This window comes from Hyperolius riggenbachi, chromosome 1, assembly GCF_040937935.1.
Source record: "Hyperolius riggenbachi isolate aHypRig1 chromosome 1, aHypRig1.pri, whole genome shotgun sequence".
Taxonomy (NCBI): domain Eukaryota; kingdom Metazoa; phylum Chordata; class Amphibia; order Anura; family Hyperoliidae; genus Hyperolius; species Hyperolius riggenbachi.
The window spans coordinates 353,948,489-353,973,091 of NC_090646.1; the positions used below are offsets into that span (position 1 = coordinate 353,948,489).

Sequence of the window (24,603 nt, forward strand, 5' to 3'; positions counted from 1 at the left end):
AAGACCTGCCGCGGCCGGTGGTTGGGGACCCCTGCCGTACGGCACACCAGGCAACATCTCGCGGCACACAGCGGTTGAAAAACACTGTCCTAGGCTATAAAAAGATTACAAACACACTGAAACTGAGCTCCAGCATGGTGACCAAGACCATACAGTGGGTTAAAGGATACCTGAGGGGAAAGAGATATGGACAATGACATATTTATTTCCTTTAGAGCAATGTAAATTGCCTCACTATCCTGATGATCCTCTGCCTCTAATATTTATAGCCACAACCTCCGAACAAGCATGCAGATCAGATGTTTGACTGAATTTGCCACATGCTTGATTCAGGTGTGTGATTCAGGCATTACTGATGCATGAAAGATCAGCAGGATGCCAGGCAATTGTTATTGTATAAAAGGAAATAAATATGGAAGCCTCTATACCCCCCCCCCCCCCCTTCCCTTTAAGTGTGCTTTAACAGGACAGGTTCCACTCAGTAGAAGTTGAGTGCACATGCATAATGTCCTATCCAAAGGTTGTCTATTGCAAGTACATGTATGAGTGCTGGCTGCAGAGGTGTGTGTGTATATACACACAAACAAGGTTAAGGCCTTGTTCACACCTTGCAGGGTGTGTGCTTTATAACAGGAGTATATGATGATGTGAAAATCATCAGATCAGTTCAACACACATGTAATATGTTACATGCAATCTACAGGAGTGGCACCCAGTGTGGTCTTATGCTGCCGTGGCCCATCTGCTTCAAGGTTCAACGTGTGTTAAGGGATGATATCATGCACACATTGGTTGTAAAGAGTGATTATTTGAGGTACTGTTACTTTTCATCTCAAACCAGTCTAATTATTCTCCTCTGACCTCTGATATCAACTAGGAATTTCTCGTCCACACATCTGCCTTTTTCTTTTTCAGCCCATTCTTTGTAAAACATAAAGATGAGCCTGAAGATCCCAGCAGATCAACAGTTTCTGAAATACTCAGGCCAGCCTTTCTAGCACCAACAACCATGTCTGGTTCAAAGTTACTAAAATCCCATTTCTTCCTCATTCTGATGCCATGTTTGAACTTGTCATGTGAAATATCTGATTAGTCATATCTGTTAAACAATTTAAATAAAGTGGCCGGTATAGCATGTGTAGCAGTAAGAGTATGCATTTGAAGACCATATTTTATTGCCCAAAGTAAGCTGCTGAAATTGATTTCTGATTGGCTACTCCACATCAACCCTCTCACTGTAATGGGATTCATTTATAGAACGAGTCAATGAGGAACATTTCACACACATACACAGAAATGTCATCTATTTTTTTTTTCATAGCTTTGTGTTGATTACTGGGTGTGTGGCTTCTTTCCTTTATAGAACAGATGTCTCTCTGCCTGTCTAGATGACATGTGTTTCCACTTTTCTCTGATCTTCTCCTTTAATTATCTTCATGTTCTTTGTGCGGGACTGGTCTTGTTTCCTGAAATGTTAATGCAGGACTTTGCTTGAGATCATCCAGTCTAGTCTGAAGGATATAGGTGCTGAAAACCCACAAGAAGGCACTGTTCAGCTGAGTGGTTTACATTCCTATTATAGTTGTTAGCACATGAGTGTGAAAACGCACGCACGCACGCGCGCGCGCGCGCACACACACACACACACACACACACACACACACACACACACACACACACACACACACACACACACACCTTATTGTCGTTCTTCAAAAACTGATATTCATAATCCTATTTTCCAGGGTCTGCTTCATACTGCAAGAGCTTTTCCTAAGCGCTTGTGATTTTAAAAGCTCTTGTTAATATAATGCTATGGGTGTGATCCCACTTGAGCAATGTGATTTTATAAAAATCACCCATAGAATTCCATTAGCAAGAGCTTTTCAGATCACTAGCGCTAAAAAAGCTCTTGCAGTGTGAGCCAGGCCTCACTTATGGTTTTGTGTTAAAGAGAACCTGAGGTGGGTTCTAATAATCCTATTAGCACACATATAATGCCCAGCCTCTGTTGCTATACTGGTTCCCCCCAGGCACCCCCTGCACTCTGCTGTCCCCTATAAATCATCACATTATATGCAGGCCCAGCATCTGCACTAATAGGATTATTAGAACCCACCTCGGGTTCTCTTTAACGTTAACCAATGCAATGGGGTTTATTTGGGATGTGTCTTGATAGTATAAAAAAAAAAAACTGGTTCACATCTCAAATAATCAAAGGTTCATAATTAACAGTATTTTTTCCGTTGGTTAAAAATCCAAGACAAAAAAAAAAACATAATATTGCGTAAGCAATACAATGTTAACAAATTTCTTTAGTTGGAGATAATACTTTTTTTAGTTTTATTTTCAACTTATTTTGTAAATTTTCCACACTTCTGCACATGTATCACATTTTAACAGCTCAAAGAAACATACCGTATATCTGTTAATTACCTTGGCTGTCTACAGTATTCCATTTTATATCCCATCACCCATAAATCCCATCACCTATATATCAAATAAATAAATACATCACCCCTCCAAAAACAGAAAACAAACATCTCACCATCCTTCTGTGGTGGAACAGCTAAATTGATTTCTTATTGAAAATATAGTAACATTAACTCAAAAAAAAAAACTGATCCATCTCTCAGACCCCATTCCCACCAGGTACAGCAGAACAATACTGCAAAAATAGGCATGGGAAGGGCGTGGAAATACGTTATTTCTGCCAAAGTACCTGACAACCAAGTACAGTAGTGAGGGCAAAATCCTCCATGAGATTGTATAAATGTTTTTTTGTATGATAGGTGACCAAAGCTCAAAGAGAGTATGAGGTACTGTATATTCACCATAAGTTGGTAAAATATATGTGTGCAGTTAGCGTAAACAAGGTCTTGAGAGAAACTCCGACCAAGACTTGAACTTTATCCCAATCAGTAGCTGATACCCCCTTTTACATGAGAAATCTATTCCTTTTCACAAACAGACCATCAGGGGCGCTGTATGGCTGATATTGTGGTGAAACCCCTCCCACAAAGAAATTCTGAGTACGTACTCTTGGCAGTTTCCTGTCTGTGAACCCTCTTGCATTGTGGGAAATAGCTGTTCACAGCTGTTACCAACTGCCAAAACAGCAAGTAGCAGCTACATCACCTGCCAACAGTAAAAATGGCACCGCGTAATAAATGTCAGAATGTAAATCAGGGATTTAAAATATTTTACAATGGGCAAACACTGATTAAATCATTTATACATAATTATTGTAAACATGAAGCACTTTTTTTATTACATTATTTTCACTGGAGTCCCTCTTTTAAGCCAGAGGTGCTCACACTTTTTTGCCTTAACGTGGATCCAAGATGAAAAACTAACTATGACAAGTAATTTGTCTATATATCTTATGTAAATTTAGATAGTTTACACAGCAAATCTAGCTGCAAACAGTTTCATGTTTATTTATTGCTGTGATACAATGACAGCGGCCATGTTTTCATTGTCACATTACACACAGGCAAGCTGCAACTGCATCTCCGGCCCTCCTGCTCCCTCCTCCCCTCTGCCTCTGAAATCTCTGGCTAGTAACTTCCTCCTGCCTAGACTGAGCTCCCATAAGCACTTGCTACATGGAGTGCCAAGGCACTTTGAGCTGTGGGGAGGCTTGTTTAGTTTATAGGGAATTGGAGTATTAAAACAAAAAAAATTAGTATTTGGCTTGAAGAATGCCATATAAACTATATGAAAGGAACCCAATTATGCAATGAGTAAAAGTGTATCTCAGATCCACTTTAAGTCCTTCTTGATCTACCAGTAGATCAGGATCTACCTAATGCACACCCCTGGTTTAAAGGGACACTTAAGTCAAACAAAAAAAATTAGTTTTACTCACCTGGGGCTTCCAATAGCCCCCTGCAGCTGGCCGGTGCCCTCGCCGTCTCCCTCCGATCCTCCTGGCCCCGCCGGCAGCCACTTCCTGTTTCGGTGACAGGAGCTGACAGGCTGGGGACGCGAATGTTTCTTCACGTTCCTGGCCACAATAGCGCCATCTATGCTGCTATAGCATATATCATATACCATATAGCAGCATAGAGGGTGCTAATGTGTCTGGGAACGCGAAGAATCACTCGCGTCCCCAGCCTGTCAGCTCCTGTCACCGCTTTATACTACTTTGGTGGTGCCGATCCGAGTGTATTTTAACCGAAACAGGAAGTGGCTGCCGGCGGGGCCAGGAGGATCGGAGGGAGATGACGAGGGCACCGGAGAGCTGCAGGGGGCTATTGGAAGCCCTAGGTGAGTAAAACTCATTTTTTTTTTGTTTGACTTAAGTGTCCCTTTAAGCAATGCAACTAGTTATGCAAATAGCTTAACTTGCGTTTTACATGCAGCTATTATGTTGCCTGCTATACAAACATCGTAAGTGAATAGCTTAACTCACTACACAGATTGTGTAAATCCAAGGTGACAGTAAAAAATAATCTGTTTTTATATTACTGCTTGTAAGATGATTTATGAATGTAAAGAGGACATGAAAGCTGGTATAAGATTCAAAGCAGACCAATTTTCTGTCAAATTACCCACTTGGACTTGCTTCTCAAAGGGTCTGAAGCAAAATATGTAATCAAAGTTCAGTTCTTAAGCTGCCATTTTTCAGTGCAGGTTTAATAAACGTTGTAAGCATTACTTGCTTTTATTGCAGCACCTTTAAAAAATGAAGCATAGTTACTAAATATGATAAATGGCTAAATCTGTTGTGTTGAGACATTCAGAGCTCTCCTGTCATCTTTACATTCATGAATCATTTTTCCACCTGGAAGTTATGCAAAATCATCTTCTCTGCACCCTGTGTGAGCTACAGTATGAAGATGGATTCTTTTACGTTGTGTGTAAAGTATATTTTAAATAGGGAGACTAAGTTGCATATGGACACCAGATGCCGCTGCTGACCTAGCAGACAGATCAACTTGATATATGCATGTTTAGCTAATGTTATTGTGGAATAAAGTATATTCCAATCTTTTTCCTGTACAGCAGTGATTCTAAACTTTTTGAAGACTATGATGCATCCAAATACGTCTAATATTTATGTATTCATGTCACAAAGCACTAGGCATTATGAAAGAAAAACATGCAATTATGTTAAATGTTGTGTTCTTATTAAACAAAGTGAAATAACAGACCATAAGTGGGGCAGTTGGAATCACAAATATACACATATCTTGACTAACACATCAGTAAGTTCTTAAGCCCCATCTATACGATACGATTCTTTGTGCGATTCGATTGATTCTATTTACGATCCGATTAAATCCGACATGTCCGATCGGGATTCGATTCAATTCGATTTGCCATTGTGATCGGATTCGATTCGATTCAATTCGATTTGCCATTGTTTTGCAATAGCAAATCGAATTGAACCAAATCGAATCCAGATTGGACATGTCAGATTTAATCGGATCGTAAATAGAATCGTAATCGAATCGCACAAAGAATTGTATCGTGTAGATTGAGTTTAAAGGAGCAGAGTCTACATAATAATGAGTAGTGGCGCTGTAATGAATAGGGAAGAGTTTGGCTACAGGCTATACCAGGTTGCAGTACCTCAAACACATTGTACTTATTGTAATCAGCTGAAAACACTATGGCCTATATGCATTTAAGTTTTTCTCATGAGTTTTCTCCTAGGAAATGTTTCATGTTGTATTTAAAATAATTTTTCAACACTTTGCAATTGAAAAATTACCAAAAAGTAGGTGTGTCTGGTCAGAATCATTTTGAGTCTTTTCTTGCTTGCTGGTGGTCTAAAGGGTATTTTATATATACTGTATATAACCTTGGAAAACCGTTAATTGCATAGGGGCCTATGAACTTGTCATGTTCACTTAAATCAAACTAGTACCTGAACTTGACCCGGTGCTATGTGCTTGCCCATGCAGCCTCCCGTCTACACCATATCCAGTCCAGCTTTTGCCTGTCTCCAGTCTGCTGTGTATTTGACCTTTTTTCTGTCAACATTTATTTCACACTTGTGGCTCTAGTGCAAATCATCAGACAGATACTTAGCCTTTTGGTTTCCCAGCATGCGTTGTTGTTGCATCACTTCAGCCTGGTCTCTGGGCCGCTGCTAGCTCCATGGAATCGTAAACTCAAACCCTATCTTTTACCTAGAATCCTGATCTCAAACCCTGTCTGGTACCTGGAATGATAATATTCCAACACATTTGAGTTAAACCTCTGAGCCTGTGAAATGTTTTAAACTTGTAGGCCGCTTACCTGATTTGCATTGACCTGTTCATTGAGTCTGGTTGTATTCAGCCTGCCATAATTTTCAGAATGTTTTTGGATTTGCCTGATTCTGGACCTTGCCTGGATTTAACCTAGTTCATAGTTCCCCCTAGCAACCAACATTTCGCAGATCCACAAGTGTCTGCTTAAAACATATTCCAATCTTTATTAAAGCGTACTAAACATAGACACCCCTATTCCCCTTAAAAGTGGATAATAGTGTGCTTTCCTCAGCCTCATCCTACACAGCCGGCTAGATGATGTCCTCCTGGTCTGGCGGGGCACACAGGAGGAACTATCAGTGTTCCTGGATCAACTAAACATGAATGACAGGAACATTGTGTTAACGCAAACTGTTGATGCTGATCAAATTACTTTGCTTGACCTTATGATAAAAAAAAGAGGATGGGAGACTGAAGACAACGTTTCGTAAGCCTACAGCAGGCATTATTGCACGCTACTAGTTTATATCTTCTATTGCTACAAGGGATGCCAGTGGAACAGCTTCTGTGCGTTCGCAGAAATTGTACGGAGGATGGAGACTATGAAAGAGAGGCGGGGGAAATGTGTGAGCATTTATGAGAAGAGATTACAGTCAGGAGACTCTAGATAGAGCAAGACCGAGGATTGGCAGCACCCCTAATGAATCTTTGCTGACTGGTAGAAAACGTGGAGAGAGAGACAAAAGGATAACCATTTCACTGGTAACACAGTATGGATCACACTGGAACCGACCAAGAACAATTCTGGCCAAACATTGGCATCTATTGAGATTGGAACCAAAAATAATTGAGGCAGTTGGGGATTATCCCAAAATGGCAGCAAAGAGGGCACCCAACCTGCTCGATATATTAGTCAAATCTGAGATTGGAATATGTTTTAAGCAGACACTTGTGGATCTGTGAACTATTGTATGTACTAGTTATCACATTATGGCTCCTCTAGAAGGGGTTAAATGCAACAATAATTAACTATAGTGCTTAATACAAGTGTAGTTCTCCCTAGCAACCACCTTGTCAATTTACAGCAGTCATGCCTCAGTCTTGGAAATCTGCATGTCTATGAGTCAGTTTATTCTGGACTCCAGCCAGCAGATCTTTTATCCCCATATTAGACCTTAAATGCAACATATTTCATCTATACGAAGCCACCTTTCTTATATGCTTTACATACCGTAGTAGTTATGGTACTTGGGTTTCCCAATCTTTTTACATCAGATTATAAATTAGTGTCTGGGTAAGATGGCTATTTCCCAATAGAGAATAGGCTATGAGTTGCAGGTGGCAGTCAAGGCATAGGTGAAGTCAGACAATGCTCAAAACAATAAAGGAATTAACAAAGACAACAATAATACTAAAAAAGGACTCCCATCAATGCAAGGTTATCATCAAAGGCAAACCGGGAGAAATAACTAATTTAAGAGCTATGTCAGGATTGTTGCCAAGTGTTATTTAAAGGGAATGTCTGAGGTACATGAAATAAAAAATCTTCTTACTCGGGACTTCCTCCAGCCCCTGGCAGCCGTCCTGTGCCCTCGATGCAGCTCCGCTTCCAGCCGGTGGCCCGGCAGTCCCCTGTGGTGCAAATGCTGACCTCGCCAGGTCGGTCTCTACTGCGCCTGCGCAAGAGCCACTCACGGTCATGATGTTATCTGGAGTGTACTGCGCAGAACACTCCATATGATGTCGGCGCGACCGCGAGCAGTAGATGCTGTCCTGGCTAGGTCGGCATCTTCACCCCGGGCTACCGTCTGGAAGTGGAGCTGCGGCGAGGGCACAGGACAGCTGCCAGGGGCTGGAGATTGCCCCGGGTAAGTCGTTTTTTTCTCTCGTCATGTATCTCGCACATTCCCTTTAAGGAGGCACTGTAGGTACTGAAACTTGGTTTCAGCATCAGAAACACTTCCTATATCTCTTTAGATATCTCACAAATGTGCGTATACCTCTTAACATTTTATTGTAAATATTTTTTAGTATCTTTTCATAACACAACACTGAAGATATGACCGTTTGATACAATGTTAGGTAGTTAATGTACAGCTAGTATAACAGTGTAAATTTGCTGCCCCATCAAAATAAAAACACTCGGCCATAAATGTCTACATCGCTGGCAATAAAAGCGAGCACACCCCTAAGTGAAGAATGTCAAAATTCTTCCCAATTAGATATTTCCCCTCCTAGTGTCATGTTAATCATTAGCATTATAAGGTCTCAGGTGTGAATGGGGGAGCAAGTGTGTTAAATTTGGTGTTACTGTATTGCTCTCACATTGGACCTTATCCATTTCACTTTTTCTCCTAACTTTTTTCCTATGAGAAAATTTTAAAAAATAACTGTTTAAAATAACTTCAGCAATGGAATTGAAAAAGTACCAAAAGTGGGAAAAGTACTGTCACTTCTTTTGAGTATTTTCTTGCATTTTATGGAAGATGTGAAAATATCACCTAGGAGAAACCGGAGAAGAAAAAGTGAATTGGATTGGGCTCATTCTCTCATACTGGTCACTGGATGCTCAACATGGCACCTCATAGCAGAAAACTCTCTGGGGATCTTAAAAAATAATTGTCACTCTACATATAGATGGCCTAGGCTCTAAAAAGATTACCAACACCCTGAAACTGAGCTCCAGATCCTAAGGGCCAAGGCCATACAGAGGTATAACAGGATAGGTTTCACTCAGAACAGACATCCCCATGTCTGACCAAGGAGATTGCGTGAACCGTAATATTCAGACGTTGCCTTTTGCAAATAGACATATCCGTGACAGCAGCATTGTTGCAGGGGTTAAAGGGGAGAGGGTTAGCCTGTCAGTGCTCAGATCACACACCGCATCAAATTCTCTCTGTTCTGAGGCAGGTGACAAAGGGGAAATTCGGGTGCCAGGGGTTGGCCGGTAATTATAATTTTTGATGCACGGGGTACAGTTAGGGTAAGGCATCAGGAAGGGGGTTTGTGCAGGGTTGGGCTTCTTAGGGTTTGGTACCACTGGGGGTTAGGGTTAGGTATCGTTAGTGGAGGGTTCTGTGTTAGAGTAGGGTTAGGTTTAGCTATAGTAAAATATCAGTTACAATTACCAATATCTTGCGCCTGATTTCCATGACACTCAAAATTCACCTACACTCTTTGGGGCATGCTTCTCCACATTATTATCTCCTAGTGTTCTTTAATGTTTCAGAAGTGTGCTTTAGTTCACAAGATTGGACAGCATCACTGTATTGTGTTAAATTATTACAGAACATGCTGGTGCTGTATAAATAAAAGGCATAGGCCAACATTATTTAAAATGATTCACATAAATGTAATCCAATATTTTTTTTGTCTTTGTAACTATTCAAAATCATTTTTCAGTGTAAATAGCATCCAGTGTAATGATAAACATACAACTCAATATCCTGTTTAGTTTAAAGTCTGATCCACTCTTGACTTTTACTCCACCCCTGTTTTTCTTTATAAAATGAAGCAAAAAGGCGGAGGATTGAGGCATGACATAAATATTTAAGACTTGGCAGCCACCGATTAAATTCCCTCGTAAAGTGGATTAGCAAACAGCAATCTGAGGGGATACGCCACAATCCATCTAATTTGAAAACTCTGAAATGACTTACATTCAGAACAAATTGTTTTCATCTGTAGAGGTTTAATTGTAAACATGCATAAAAATGTGAGTTCCCCTTTTACATAAGTAAATTCCCAAATGCCTTTCACTCTACAATGCCACATTTTCAGTGACTCTTAATGCTTTCTAGCAAGAAAAAAGATGTATCCAGTACAAAGTTGCAAATTACAGTAGATCCAGATAGACAAGCAGGAAAAGAGAATTTAATGTTATGTATTTTTTTTTGTATGTACTTAGCACTGAGATAACACAGAAGCACAGCAGTACATAGAACCACTTCCTGTCTCTCAAAGAGATGTGTAATCTAATGAGCCTTTTCACTTTATGCCAATTCTGGGTAGGAATCCATTCAGCCTGTAAGGCCCAGTGCACACCGAGCGGTTTTTGGAGCGATCCGCCGGCCGCATCCGCCTGGAAAAATGCTTGGCTAATGTATTGCAATGGGATGGTGCACACCGGCGGTTTGAGGTTTTTGCCAAGCCGCAAACGCGCCTCCTGCTGCGCGTTTGCGGCTTGTTAAAAAACCTCAAACCGCCGGTGTGCACCACACATTGAAATACAATAGCCAAGCGTTTTCACTGGCTGATGCGGCTGGTGGATCGCATACAAAATCCGCTTGGTGTGCACCCGGCCAAATATCTGCTCTCTGCTCCCAAAACCGCTAGCGTTTTGACGATCTGCTAGCGGTTTTGGTGTGCATTGGGCCTAAGTGTGTTTTGGGGATGTGGGAGAAACAGGAGTCTCGAAAGAAAAATCCCTGCAAAAATGGACACCGCAAACAAACTCTATGCTGATGTGTCCTCAGATATGACTTATCCCTGGACCCTAGAACTGCAAAAAAAAAAAAGTAGTTTAGGGCAGAGACAAACTTTAGTGTGTTTTCGATTTGTTTATGTTTTTTAAAAACACGCCCCCATTGACTTGCATTAAAATTGTGGAACAATTGCAGCAATCGCGACTGATCGCAGTGATCTTAATGCAAGTCAATGGAAGCGTGTTTTTAAAAACGAAAAGGGATTGAAAAGTTCTCTGCAATGTGTCTCTGCCCTTAATATGCCTTTTCCTTGTTGCCATAATTGCCCTTGATGTAGCAAATCTGGCCTGTAGTGAAGCACAAAGGGTGCTACCACTGCTAACTTTTTTAACATGGACTACCTTTTTGGCCATACTGGGGTGATGAAACTCCATCGGGTTTCTCAGTTCTAACGAAAGTAAGCTTAGAGGAGCAAATGCAAATACCATTACATTATGGACATGGTGCAGTGACAGATTATCTTGTCTATCTAAGAAGCCTGTTGAGATAGCTTCATTGAAAGTGAAGAGTCATGCTGAGACTGTCCTGTTGGTTTATGTAATTCCTAGTTAGGTACACACGCGCATGTGACTAGGGTCGACCGATCCAGATCTGAGTGTGGATGTGTGTTGAAAGGTGGCATGTGAGTATGTGTCCAGGAGTACTCCTCATGTGCTAAACCCATGTCTTGTTTTTAAAGGGTTACCTTTTTAGGGGGATGGTTTTTCACATGATCTTCTACTAATAAACATTTTTGCAGACAGTTTTTTGAGTGGCGGTTGTTTAATTTTATGTCTTTGCAATTTGGCTTTCAACCAGCCTTCCCCACTGGAGGTAGTCAATTTCTCCAGAGGGTGAACTCTGCATATGAAGGGACCAGTGCACCAGTGTTGTTAATTTTTGCAAATATTAACTGGAAATACCAGCTTAATGTTAGGGCATCGACACGAATCGGAATGCTCCTTGGGCTCAGGGCGTAAAAGATTGGTAGTTGGGTGTTCTCCCCATTTGTGAAAAGATCTATACTTGGGAGGAACCACTTCTGTACTAACAAGTGGAAGACCTCCCTGTTCAGAGACCATTAGCCTGCTGCTGTTGCATTCCTGCTTGACGTGATCCCCTCCAAGTTTTGACTCCCCTTCAAATGGAGTGCCCTGAGGCAAAGAGAGAATGTATCTGCCCATTCAAGAATCTCTTCCACTACTTACTGCAACCAGAGCAACCCGGTACTGCCCTGCCAGTATAAATAAGCCATGGCATAGTCAGTCCTGACTTTATATGTCTGTTATGATATAACTCGCTCCCCTCTGAGCCAATTTTAGCACCCTCAGTTCCCTGCGGTTCGAGGAATAGCCTGCTCTTTTTGACCACTGGCCCTACAGAGCTCGATAATTCACATGCGCACCTCAAAAACTAATGCATTTGCATCCCTAGTTATAATCATCTGGCAAGGATATTGCTGCAGATTTCATTTTATCAGGTTCTCCTCTTACAGCCACCACCTTATGCTAGGTACACATGATGCAATTTTGGCTAATCTGTCAAAAGTTGCATCATTTGTACATGTCCAAACTGCTTCCGATCGATAAGGGGATATATTTTCAGATCATTACTTCACAAAATCCCGTTATCGATCAGAAGAAGAAACCGTTACAAAGAGCGGAATAGATACATCCCTGTCTAGGGATCACCTCATTCATTCCCAGCCGGATAACAAGTAATTTTGCAGGTTCCTTAAATCAGACAAAACCCACTGAGCTGTGATAGAAGATGGCATGAACCCCAAAACCCTGATAATGAATCTGAAGGACACTGAAGGACGTTTTTGCAGTATTGTCACTGCTTCCAAAATGTTGTCCACTTTTTCCCTTTTGTCCATTTTTTTCCCTTGGCAGGAACATTTTGTTACTGGGTCCACGTTCATTCCAAGAAAGACTATTTACTAGGATGGTACACAAGAGGATTTTTTTCAGGATTACAAACCAACCCAGAAGAGTAACCAAGCATCTCGGGGTGACCCAAAACCACTAGAAAAGTATAGGGGACTAAAAGAGACAGTAAAGCCCTCTTCCTAAAAAGCAATGCTTAGTGTGTTTTGTTTTCTTAAAACAGAAGGTATTTGCTATAATTCAGCTTTAAATGACCATATGTGGTTACCCACAATGCACCACTACTGAATATGCAAATGATCTATTTATGCCCCAGAAGCCAGGTATATAACCAGAACTGCTGGTGCATAGCAAGCCTATAGCAGCGCTTATCCAGAATGGGAGACAGGAAGTAATGTGAAGCCCTTGCAGATCGGAGACCTCCGTAGTGAATGGAGGTAATTATAGCTGCTGCTGCTGCTGCCACTTAGATAGATGCAAGATGGGGAGAGCAGAGGGGAGAGCCCGAGGTGAGGGGGGGGACTGTCTCCCCTCCCTGCTGATGTGCAAAGCTCCCCCCTCATGCTGCGACCCCTCCTGCCCCCCCAAAACGGCCGTGAGCGGGCCCCAAGGGGGCCCGGGCCCCCCCCCGCGGGGCAGGGGCTGCTTCCCCTATTGTTACGCCAGTGGCAGGGGATCAACTGGGCTCACTGACAGGGTCAGTGTATGTGAATAGGGACAGTAGTAGTGCTAAATATTGCACTGCCATCACTGTGTGGATTTGATTTTTTTTATTATTATAATTATTAAAAGGTTAAAGGAAACCTGAGATGGTATAATTGGGGGTATTTATACAGGGAGTGCAGAATTATTAGGCAAATTAGTATTTTGACCACATCATCCTCTTTATGCATGTTGTCTTACTCCAAGCTGTATAGGCTCTAAAGCCTACTACCAATTAAGCATATTAGGTGATGTGCATCTCTGTAATGGGAAGGGGTGTGGTCTAATGACATCAACACCCTATATCAGGTGTGCATAATTATTAGGCAACTTCCTTTCCCTTGGCAAAATGGGTCAAAAGAAGGACTTGACAGGCTCAGAAAAGTGAAAAATAGTGAGATATCTTGCAGAGGAATGCAGCACTCTTAAAATTGCAAAGCTTCTGAAGCGTGATCATCGAACAATCAAGCGTTTCATTCAAAATAGTCAACAGGGTCGCAAGAAGCGTGTGGAAAAACCAAGGCGCAAAATAACTGCCCATGAACTGAGAAAAGTCAAGCGTGCAGCTGCCAAGATGCCACTTGCCACCAGTTTGGCCATATTTCAGAGCTGCAACATCACTGGAGTGCCCAAAAGCACAAGGTGTGCAATACTCAGAGACATGGCCAAGGTAAGAAAGGCTGAAAGACGACCACCACTGAACAAGACACACAAGCTGAAACGTCAAGACTGGGCCAAGAAATATCTCAAGACTGGTTTTTCTAAGGTTTTATGGACTGATGAAATGAGAGTGAGTCTTGATGGGCCAGATGGATGGGCCCGTGGCTGGATTGGTAAAGGGCAGAGAGCTCCAGTCCGACTCAGACGCCAGCAAGGTGGAGGTGGAGTACTGGTTTGGGCTGGTATCATCAAAGATGAGCTTGTGGGGCCTTTTCGGGTTGAGGATGGAGTCAAGCTCAACTCCCAGTCCTACTGCCAGTTTCTGGAAGACACCTTCTTCAAGCAGTGGTACAGAAAGAAGTCTGCATCCTTCAAGAAAAACATGATTTTCATGCAGGACAATGCTCCATCACATGCGTCCAAGTACTCCACAGTGTGGCTGGCAAGAAAGGGTATAAAAGAAGAAAAACTAATGACATGGCCTCCTTGTTCACCAGATCTGAACCCCATTGAGAACCTGTGGTCCATCATAAAATGTGAGATTTACAAGGAGGGAAAACAGTACACCTCTCTGAACAGTGTCTGGGAGGCTGTGGTTGCTGCTGCACGCAATGTTGATGGTGAACAGATCAAAACACTGACAGAATCCATGGATGGCGGGCTTTTGAATATCCTTGCAAAGAAAGGTGGCTATATTGGTCACTGATTTGTTTTTGTTTTGTTTTTGAATGTCAGAAATGTATATTTGTGAATGTTGAGATGTTATATTGGTTTCACTGGTAAAAATAAATAATTGAAATGGGTATATATTTGTTTTTTGTTAAGTTGCCTAATAATTATGCACAGTAATAGTCACCTGCACACACAGATATCCCCCTAAAATAGCTAAAACTAAAAACAAACTAAAAACTACTTTAAAAAATATTCAGCTTTGATATGAATTCGTTTTTTGGGTTCATTGAGAACATGGTTGTTGTTCAATAATACAATTATTCCTCAAAAATACAACTTGCCTAATAATTCTGCACTCCCAGTACTTACCTGGAGCCCATGCACCTCATGGGGATGGAGGAAGCCCCATGTAAGTATAAATATCCCCATTCATAACATTTCAGGTACACCTTAATATTTTCCACATTTGCACATTATTGTATGTTACTACAGTCATTATAAAGGTTGGCTTTTTACTGTTCAACAAAAATATAAGTACATTTTCAATGCACAGTATCACATCCATGTGTTTTTAGGAAAAAAGCTGAGCATGTTTTATGTTCGTAAACATGTAGCAGTTTCATGAAAAAGACTGCATGTCTGCTTTTGGCAGATTCACTTATCCCTACTAATAAATAAAATAAAAAGCCTTTATGTAGTTAGTGTAAGTCCTTTTCACAGGAAATAACATTTTACATTTATATCTCTACTGGTGTCCATTATGACTACATCTCTGATCAAAAAATAATAATGATAATAATAGTGTGTGATGTGATGTTTCATCAGCATGGACTGATGAAATAATTCTGTTCAAGCTAAACTGTGGTTCTGTTCGGTTAAATAAAACCTTGTAGAAAGATGCCTAATTATGTTATTTAGATATATTATACAGAGAGTTTGCAGTTTGTGCCAGGGCTGTGTCCCTAGAGGAGCTTGTGCAAATCAGATTTCACGTGCACTAAACAATGCTTTTCCATTGAAAATCATGGTAATTACTATAGATGCTTTCCATATGCATAGTATGACCCCTGTAATATCCTATAAGGGTGAATGAAAGATTGAACCTTTCTGCATAGTTATCAAGACAAGGGAGGTCTTACATTATACATTGCCAGGGTTGTGTTCTAGAAACTTGCATATTATTTAAAATTTTCATAATTTAAACTGTAAATTCCCACTGGAGTCGATTGCAGCATTCACAACTGCCTTTCTCTAGTCCTTGATAAAAAATAAGATTGGTTTATGGTATCTCAACTACAGTTTTTGCCAGCACGGATCACCTTGCAAAATAGATGTGTGAAAACCCTGTCATTTTCTGACAAATCCAGGGCCGGATTTACCATGCAAAATTGCGCATGAAAATGCTAGCGCCACCGTGATATCATTTATCACAGTTTACTGAATCAAGCCCTGTGGATAGTGCTATAGGTAATGCATTGCCATGCGGCAAGCCGCATTATAAAATGGCCATTACGCCGCATCACTGTGAACGAGGCCTTTGGCAAAAGTTTTACTTTGCACCAAGTAGTGCTTCATCCCAAAACAAAGCATGCAAAGCCAAGATGTAGATAGTATGCCACAAAAAAACAATACATCAAACTGGTTTTATGCAAGTTACTGAGATTATTATCATTATTGATGATTTATATAGTGTCTTCGTCTTCCATGGTGCTGTACAAAGGGAAACAAACAAGGGTACCTTATATACAGCGGTTGGTATACCTGACAATATAGACAATGGTACAAATACACATTACCACCAGGATTGACAGCTTCAAATCACCTGTCATGATATTTGTCTCTCTCCATTTTCTATTCTGGTTCTACTTTATCCGTGTGTTCGGATCTTTTCTGCTGATTTATACACTGAAGGGGCATACACACATACAATTTTGATTGGTCAATCACTGAACAATTTTACTGCCTCCATATCAATACAGTGCATTGGGAATTGGGAGTGATTTTAGTGTGTGTTACTGCATAGCACTGTTTTGAATGGGCCGAAAATGAAATGTATCATTTTGTTTGGATTTTGTTGATGACTTCCTATGTGGTTTCCCTGGCACAGAGGAATACCAGAGGATGAAAAGGAATTCCCTTAGGGCCTGTTTAGTATCTTCCTCTCCACCCATTCTATCCTTCCAGCTTAAGGTCATTGATTGAGCTGGCTGGCAGTAAAGGAGGAGGGAGATGGAAGCTTGCCCTCTGTCTTCATTTAAATGGTCTGCTTGTGGTGATTTATAAGGCCAAGCCCCCTCCTACTCTTTTCATTTGCATGCCCAGCCCTCCTAGTTTGGGGTTTGGCAGGCAGAGATTGCCCACCCTCCCTACACAGTATCTTGCATATTTATAAAGTCATAGCTAGTGAGCAGTGTGCTCAGTCACACAGCACTGTACAGTGGCTTGTACTGTGGGAAAGCTAGAAGAGCATGAGAGGTGATACAGCCAGCAGCGCTGCATGGAGTAGTTATTATCTAGCTGCAGCATGAGTGGAGAATTTAGCTGAGCAGCAGTAGAATGAATAGTAAGGAAGGCGACACATGCAGGAGACAAAGCAAAGGTAACAGATTAAATAGGAAGAGATTCTGGAGTGTGCTTTCAAGAGGAATGATCTGCAGTCCCAAACACTGCTGGACAAGTCAGAACAAGGGTTAAACTGTTCACAAGTAGGGGGGAGAGCAGCAGAGCACACACACCACCCCCAGGGCACACTCCCCCCTCCTGGGCTGTGTGTGTGCTTGCAAAGGAAGGCTGTTACCCCTGCAGGGGCACTGGGAGAACTCCTGTGTGGATTGAACTGGACTTCCTAATATGTCTCCCCTGTGGATTTGTGGGATCCTTTGCTGTTTCGCCAGTGCACAGAACAACCCGTAAGTCCTCCAGCATTACTTTTTCTTTTGGTGTTAATGATCTATGTTACGCCTGTGCTTTTCTGAGCAGTTTCTGCAGTGATGTCAAATGAGATGGGTACACATAGAGCATGAAGGTTCATATGGGAAAATGTTACTATTACAGATTAGTCATGCATCAAGGCTGATTGTCTTACATAACTCAGCAATTTCCTTTTACATTCATTTAAACTGCATGGGGGAGATCAGTGCATGCATAGTGAGCCACATGATGAGCAGGGAAATCATTTTAACACAGATTGTTTTAGTCTAGTTTATTAAGCAAAGTTGTATTAAAGTAAAATAATAATAACAATGGTTTTAGATTGTACGCTCACAAGGCTAGAGCTTTTTTCCGAGATGTTTAATGTAATCATAGACTTTGTTAGACATCTGTCTCTGTTACATGTTATGGTCATAAATATATTTCTTGTAGTTGGCAAAAGGTTTGCATCTCTGGAGGGATTTTGGCTCATTCCCCTTTGCAGATCCTCTACAGATCTGTAAGATTTTGAGGCTAATATTTAACAACTTGAACCTTCAGCTCCTTCCACAGATTTTCTATAGGTTTAAGGTCTGGAGACTGGTTATTCCACTGAAGGACTATCATGTGCTTCTTCTTGAGCCATTCCTTTGTTGTCTTGGCCGTGTGTTTTGGGTCAATACCCAAGATTTGACGGTACATGGCTCCTTCTGTTGTCTATTTGGTGTGTTGAAAATGTCCTGGTCCCTTAGCAAATAACATTCCTAAGGCGCAATGTGTCCACCTCCATGTTTGCAGGTGGAGATGATGTTATTGGAGTCATAGGTAGCATTTCTCCTCTTCCAAATATGGCAAGTTTATTTGATTCTAAAGGGCTCAATTTTGGTCTATTGTAACCACAACACATTCACCCACTTCTACTCTGGATCACCAACTGTTTTCTTGAAGACTATGGTCCCAGCAGCCCTGAGATCACTGATACATTCCCACTGTGTAGTGCTGGGCTGCTTCGTCACCATTCTCATGATCATTGCAACTCCGTGAGATGAGCTCTTGCATGGATCCCCAGACTGAAGGAGGTTGACAGTTATTTTGTGTTTCTTCCATTCGCGAATTATCACACCAACTGTTCTCACCTCAACAAGCTGCTTGCCAATAGTTTTGTACCCCAGTCCAGCCTTGTGCAGGTCAATAATCTTGGCCCTGACATCCTTGGACAGCTCTGTGGCCTTGGTTATAGGGACTAGTTTGGAATTTGTTTTTATGGACAGCTGGCTTTTATACAGGTCCTATAACAAGCTCCTAATGTCAGCCTGTTACCTGCATACAGTACCTGGTAACCTGAAATCCTGCTGGTTGGTAGGGGATCAAATACTTATTTCACTTATTACAATGCACATCAAGCTCTGACTTTTGGAGACTGGGCTTTTGAGGGTACTTTTGTTCTTATTCTGTCTCTCACAGCTAGAGTAAATCTACCATAACAATTATAGACAGAGATGGCCCGAACCTCCGATTTTAGGTTCACGAACTTCCGCAAAAGTTCGGTTCGCGCAAACTTTCCTGAACTGCAATAGAGTTAAATGGGGAGGCGAACTTTGGGAAAACTTGAAACACTTATGCTAGCCAGAAAAGTTATGGAAAAGATGTTTCAAGAGGTCTTACATCTGAGTTTTTGCATGGATGAGTGGGAAAAATCTGGATTTGACGCAAAGCAGCGTTTTAAGGGCAGAAATCATATTGCATGCTAAATTGGAGGCCTAAAGTGCTTTAAAACAACTTGCATACGTATACATCAATCAGGGAGTGTAATTAGAGTACTGCTTTACACTGACACACCAAACTCACTGTGTAACGCTCGGCAAACAGCTGTTTGTGTTGTGACGGCCATGCTGGACTGGTGCGCACCATGGCCAGAGTGCAGGCGATAGCGGTTTTCAAGCCCATATGGTCACCAGGCTGAGGTAGCTCAATGACAGAACAACAGTGATTGTCCATCTGATCGAATTTGGTCTGTCCATAATGAAGCAACGACCTTATTATCTTTGGTGTGCCACCCCCCGAGACACTCATATAGCCAGCGGTCATTGCTTCGTTGTGATACGCAAGCCCCTTCACGGCAAGGTAACGATCACGAAGGGGAATTGACACATGTACATGCCTTTTGTTTCGTTGTTGCAGCCGCAGATTATTATAGCGGCCGCAAAATTCAGGAATCCGCCTGGAGTCCTGGTGGACCCTGTTGGTGGTGGCGGAGAAGGCAGTCAAGCGGCCTGCAGGCAGAGATGCTGTGTGGGGACCGATTTAGTCTTAGGGCAGGCAGTCACACGGCGTGCAGGCAGAGATGCTATGTGTGGGGACTGACTTAGTCTTCGGGCAGGCCATAGCGTGCTTTGCAGACCAGGCATCCATGGTCAGATGGACTCTTGACCCATACCCTGTGTGCCAGAGATGTCACCACTTGCCTCTCAACATCACAGTACAGTTTAGGCATCGCCTTTTTTGAGAAAAAAATTGCGGCCTGGTATCTTCCACTGCGATGTGAACTTTGCTTTTGTATGTTGCTTTTCCTTAGGTGGTCCCATTGCAGTTTGTGCTTTGTAATCATGTGCCTTCGTAAGGTCTTCGTCTTGGTCTTTCCACGGCTCAATTTTCGGTGGCAGAGAGTACAGATGGCATTGCTCTTATCTGAGGTTGACACACAAAAAAAATTCCACACCGTTGAGCCCTGGGGTGATGGCACTTTGGTGTTGGCGGCCGACTGAGTGTTAAGTGGGGTGCCAGAATCAGAGCAGGAGTAGGTAGATATGTCACGCTTCCGTGTGGAAGCTGAGAAAGATGAGGTGGTCTGTGTTAAATAGTCAACTACATCCTGACAATATTGGGGGTTGATGGCACGTGCCTTCTTCTGAACACTGTACTTTGGTCGAGGGCCGCACGAAATCACAACAGCGCGACCTCGAACAGACCTGCCAGGTGACCTGCCTCTGGCTCTGCCTTTTGTTTTGTCCATATTGGGGGGGATGAAGTGAAAGGTATGCACTGACTTGACTAATACAATGTACGGTTACACAGGTGTAGTGAACAGGTATGCAGTGACTGCTGGTACAACAATGTGCGGTTACACAGGTGCAGTGAACAGGTTGCAGTGACTGGTATTACAAATGTGCAGCTGCCTATCACACACACACACGGACTGCAATGACAGGTGCAATGACTGGTGGTATTAACAATGCGTGCGCTCACATAGGTATAGGTAGGTAGGTGCACTGAACAGTGAACAGGTGCAGTGATTGGGATTACAAATGTGCAGTTGCCTGTCACACACACACACACACACACACACACGTACTGCAATGACAGGTGCAATGACTGGTGGTATTAACAATGCGTGCACTCACGTAGGTATAGGTTGGTAGGTGCACTGAACAGGTGCAGTGATTGGGATGGGATTACAAATGTGCAGCTGCCTGTCACACACACAGGTAGTCACTGAATGTGCTGAGCCTGGCAGTGGCACAGTAGGAATTAAGGTGCCAAAGACCAGCTGCGGGCAGGGCTGTATATAATGCAAGTGGGCCACACACAAAAAAAAAAATAGATCACAAGAACAACATTAGCTCTCAAAAGAGCTGTTGAGGGGTGCTTTTTTAGCAATAAGTATCAGCAAGGCGCAAGCTGACAAGCCTACAAGAGCCTAACTAAGCTTTCCCTATAGCTCTCTCTGCAGCAGCTGCAGCAGCTCTCCCTTCTCTAATTACTGCAGGCACACGAGTGAGTCCAATGCCTGACGCTGCCTGCCTTTTATAAGGGGGGGAGGGCCTCCAGGAGGGAGTGTAGCCTGATTGGCTACAATGTGCCTGCTGACTGTGATGTAGCGGGTCAAAGTTGACCCTAATGATGCACTATGGGTGCGAATCGAACTTCCGCAAAAGTTCGCGGTTCGCCGGCGGACAGTTCGGGCCATCTCTAATTATAGACAGGCCATTTTTGGTCAAAGTGCAAACGAGCAAAATCAGCAGGAGGAATGTTATGAAAGTTTTATATTTGTACTTCGTTTATATGAAGGACTGTTAGATGTCTATTTTTGTCATATGGAATATCTTTTGTAAAGAACTCAATGGTATTTAAAATGGAATACTTTGAAATAAATAAAGAATAATAAAGTCAGCAGGAAATCAAATACTTCTTTCCCTCACAGTATATACAGTATGGTTTTATGTTTGAAATATAGCTTCATGCTAACATCTAGCTGTTATTCTACTGTGTGATATTACTCATCTCTGTTATATTGTCCAAATATCACATCTCCGAGTGAGATATCTGGTAGACCTTCCCTGAAGAGGTTTCTCACAGTTATGAAAGCTAGACAGAGCCACATCCGTGAAATACTTCTATTTAAAAATCCTTTTGCATTAGCAACAAACCCTTATGCCATTGACCATTCAAATTGTAGTAAGTGAAGTACAATAATCACTAGGGATGATACTGAGCTCCATATATTTGCGGGTCGGGTTGCGGGTAGCGGCCTGTGGGTGCGGGTCGTGAAAGCAAACAAGCATAAGATAATTTAGTCAAAAGTAAAAAAAAAAAAAAAAAAAAAAAAAAAAGATCTTAAAGTGAAATTCCAAACTAAAATTCTACTCAGCAGCACTGAAAAGGCTTGGTGTTTCCTTAACAGTTTCACAGCATCAGAACTTTGTTTTTCTTACCCAAGCCTCATTTTTAACTGCACAGAAGAAAACTGCCTGGGCATTTTTCCCCTGATGTTGTGCAAAGCATGATGGGATTTCTGATGTTGTTCTTCTTCTGTTGTTTTGGCGCAAATTTGTTTTTTTTACATTTTGAAATTGAGATTTGAAGACTAGCGTGCGTAGCTGGGAGTGGTGATCAGGACAAAGGATAGTTGTGGCTGCCCCCATGAAATCACAAACATTTGCCTGTTCTTTTAAAACAGGGTGGGTAAGAGATTATCTTACCTATCTATTTTAATTAACATAACTAATGTAACTTAATGACAGTATGTTTGTTTAGGCTGAAGTTCCCCTTGAAACACTTCTTTGGCACAAAAATAGGTTCACTTACTTTACAGCCTTCCAGTGAGACTACCAATGTATATTTTATAATAAGATGGAAAAAGTGGGTCGCAGGTCGGATTGCAGGTCTCGAGGCCTGTGGGTTGGGTGCGGGTACCAGATTCAACAGAAAGCGGGTTGCGTATCAGGTGTGGGTAGCGGGGGTGCGGGTCTGAAAAATTAGACCCACGCAGGCCTCTACCTCAGGATATAATACTGGAATATTTGACCAGAAACCATAAAGTTACATTGGTGATTCCACCTAATTCCTTCTCTTTTTTCCCACACTAATATACAAAATGCAGTGTCATTACTCCACCCAGGAGTATCATTTTTAATGATGTATGCATATGCATTTTCATAGCGATCGATACACAAAGTAGATATACAGTAGACTGGCAAAATCAAATACTTCTTTCCCTCACTGTCTTAGCATACTGTTCCAAAGAAATACGTGCTTCTCAAATTACCTTGGCTATAAAACTACTGTAAGATAAGACCTCACACAAGGTGCACATAGACAGGAAGATGTACCCGGCAAATCACCTGGCAAGGATTGGGACTTGATCTTTCATACTGTACATATGCGTCAGGCCAGCAATGTGTTCTGTTGCTATGCAACGGGGGGAGGGCCAACAAAGTGGTTGCCGAGTGCTGGACAAGCAGGAGCTGCTGGACAAATGCTGTGTTATGTGTGTTGTTCATTTAGTTATCTGGCACAGTGGTGCATCTGTATCAGATTTTCACCTAAGACAATCATGAATACCAAGAAAAAACTAGCATGTGCCTGTAGCTTTAAATGACTCTGATGAATGTTCTGTTATGAATAAGATCACTTCCATTATCCCAATACTATAAACACTTGTAGAGTTCTAAGACATTCTAAATAGCATTTAGGTAGCTAACTGATTCGGGTTAAATAGTCTTTCTGAACTAAAGATATTTGAGATAGTGTAGTGTTTCCTGATAATGGTAACCTGCACATACAGCTAACTTCCTGCCTATTAATCCCATTGAGATGCTAATAATAATAAGGTTAACATTTGTATAGTGCTTTTCTCTTGTCAGACACCATGTGCTTCAGAGCTGCAGACGCTAAGGGCGTGTTTAATAGGGCACCCTGCAGTGTAAGGGAGTCTTGCACAAGGATTCCTTGCTGAAGAGGTACTGGTTACAGCCAGGATTCAAACCCTGGTCTCTTATATCGGTGGCAGTGCTCTTAGGCCCAGTTCACATTAGCGCTAAATACAGAAGAGAACAGATCAGAAAGGATGAAAATGGATCCAATTTTAACCTATGGATCCTTTCATATCCATCCGTTCGAACAGATCCATTCCGCACGATCCACATCTTTCCTTCTGCAGCAATTTTCCAGACCACTGAGCCCAGCAGAATGGAAATGGATCCAGAAGCGCTGCATTGTGGGCTATGAGAAAACGGTACATTTATTCACACTGGTGAAGAAACTGAGCATTCTAAGAAGCAAAATCCACTTGGGGGGGGGGGGGGGGGGGGGGGGTGTTGGGATGAGGGGTAACGGAACGGAAGCAGCTGTTTTCACGGATCTATCCAATCACTTTAAATGTGCACATATCCGACCACTTTAAAGGTGTCCATAGAGGAGAGAGCAGTTTAACATCATTGTATAGCCCTACCCTCAGACAGTTGTTTGTCTGGTAACTATCAACTCTCAAATACCTCTGATAAAACCTTCCAAATTGACCTGTCAAAAGGAAAAATGAATGACAGTCTAAAAAAGGATGCCATTGCCCTGCTGACACTCTTACGAATCCTATCAACATAAGTAAAGGTGACCATACACTTATAGATTTACAGCAGATTAGACCATCAGATTTTTGTCAGATGCCTGTCAAGTAGAATCTGACAGGAATCTATCTGATGTGTGCCACACACTAGGAACAGATTTCCAATAGATTTCAGAATAAAATCTTTTGGAAATCTATTGAAAATCGATCTAAATACACCATAAGATCCAATGTAACTCTATGGGCCATCGATCTGC

General features: G+C 41.9%; 1 long non-coding RNA gene across 1 annotated transcript; it reads right to left on the reverse strand.

Moving 5' to 3' along the window:
• Window positions 1-1,276: 1,276 nt before the first annotated feature.
• Window positions 1,277-23,185, reverse strand: LOC137550391 (uncharacterized). Its single transcript, XR_011026916.1, has 2 exons — window positions 23,051-23,185; window positions 1,277-1,527 (listed from the first exon to the last, which is right to left on the reverse strand). It is a non-coding gene; the product is annotated as an uncharacterized lncRNA (long non-coding RNA).
• Between the last annotated feature and the right edge of the window lie 1,418 nt (window positions 23,186-24,603).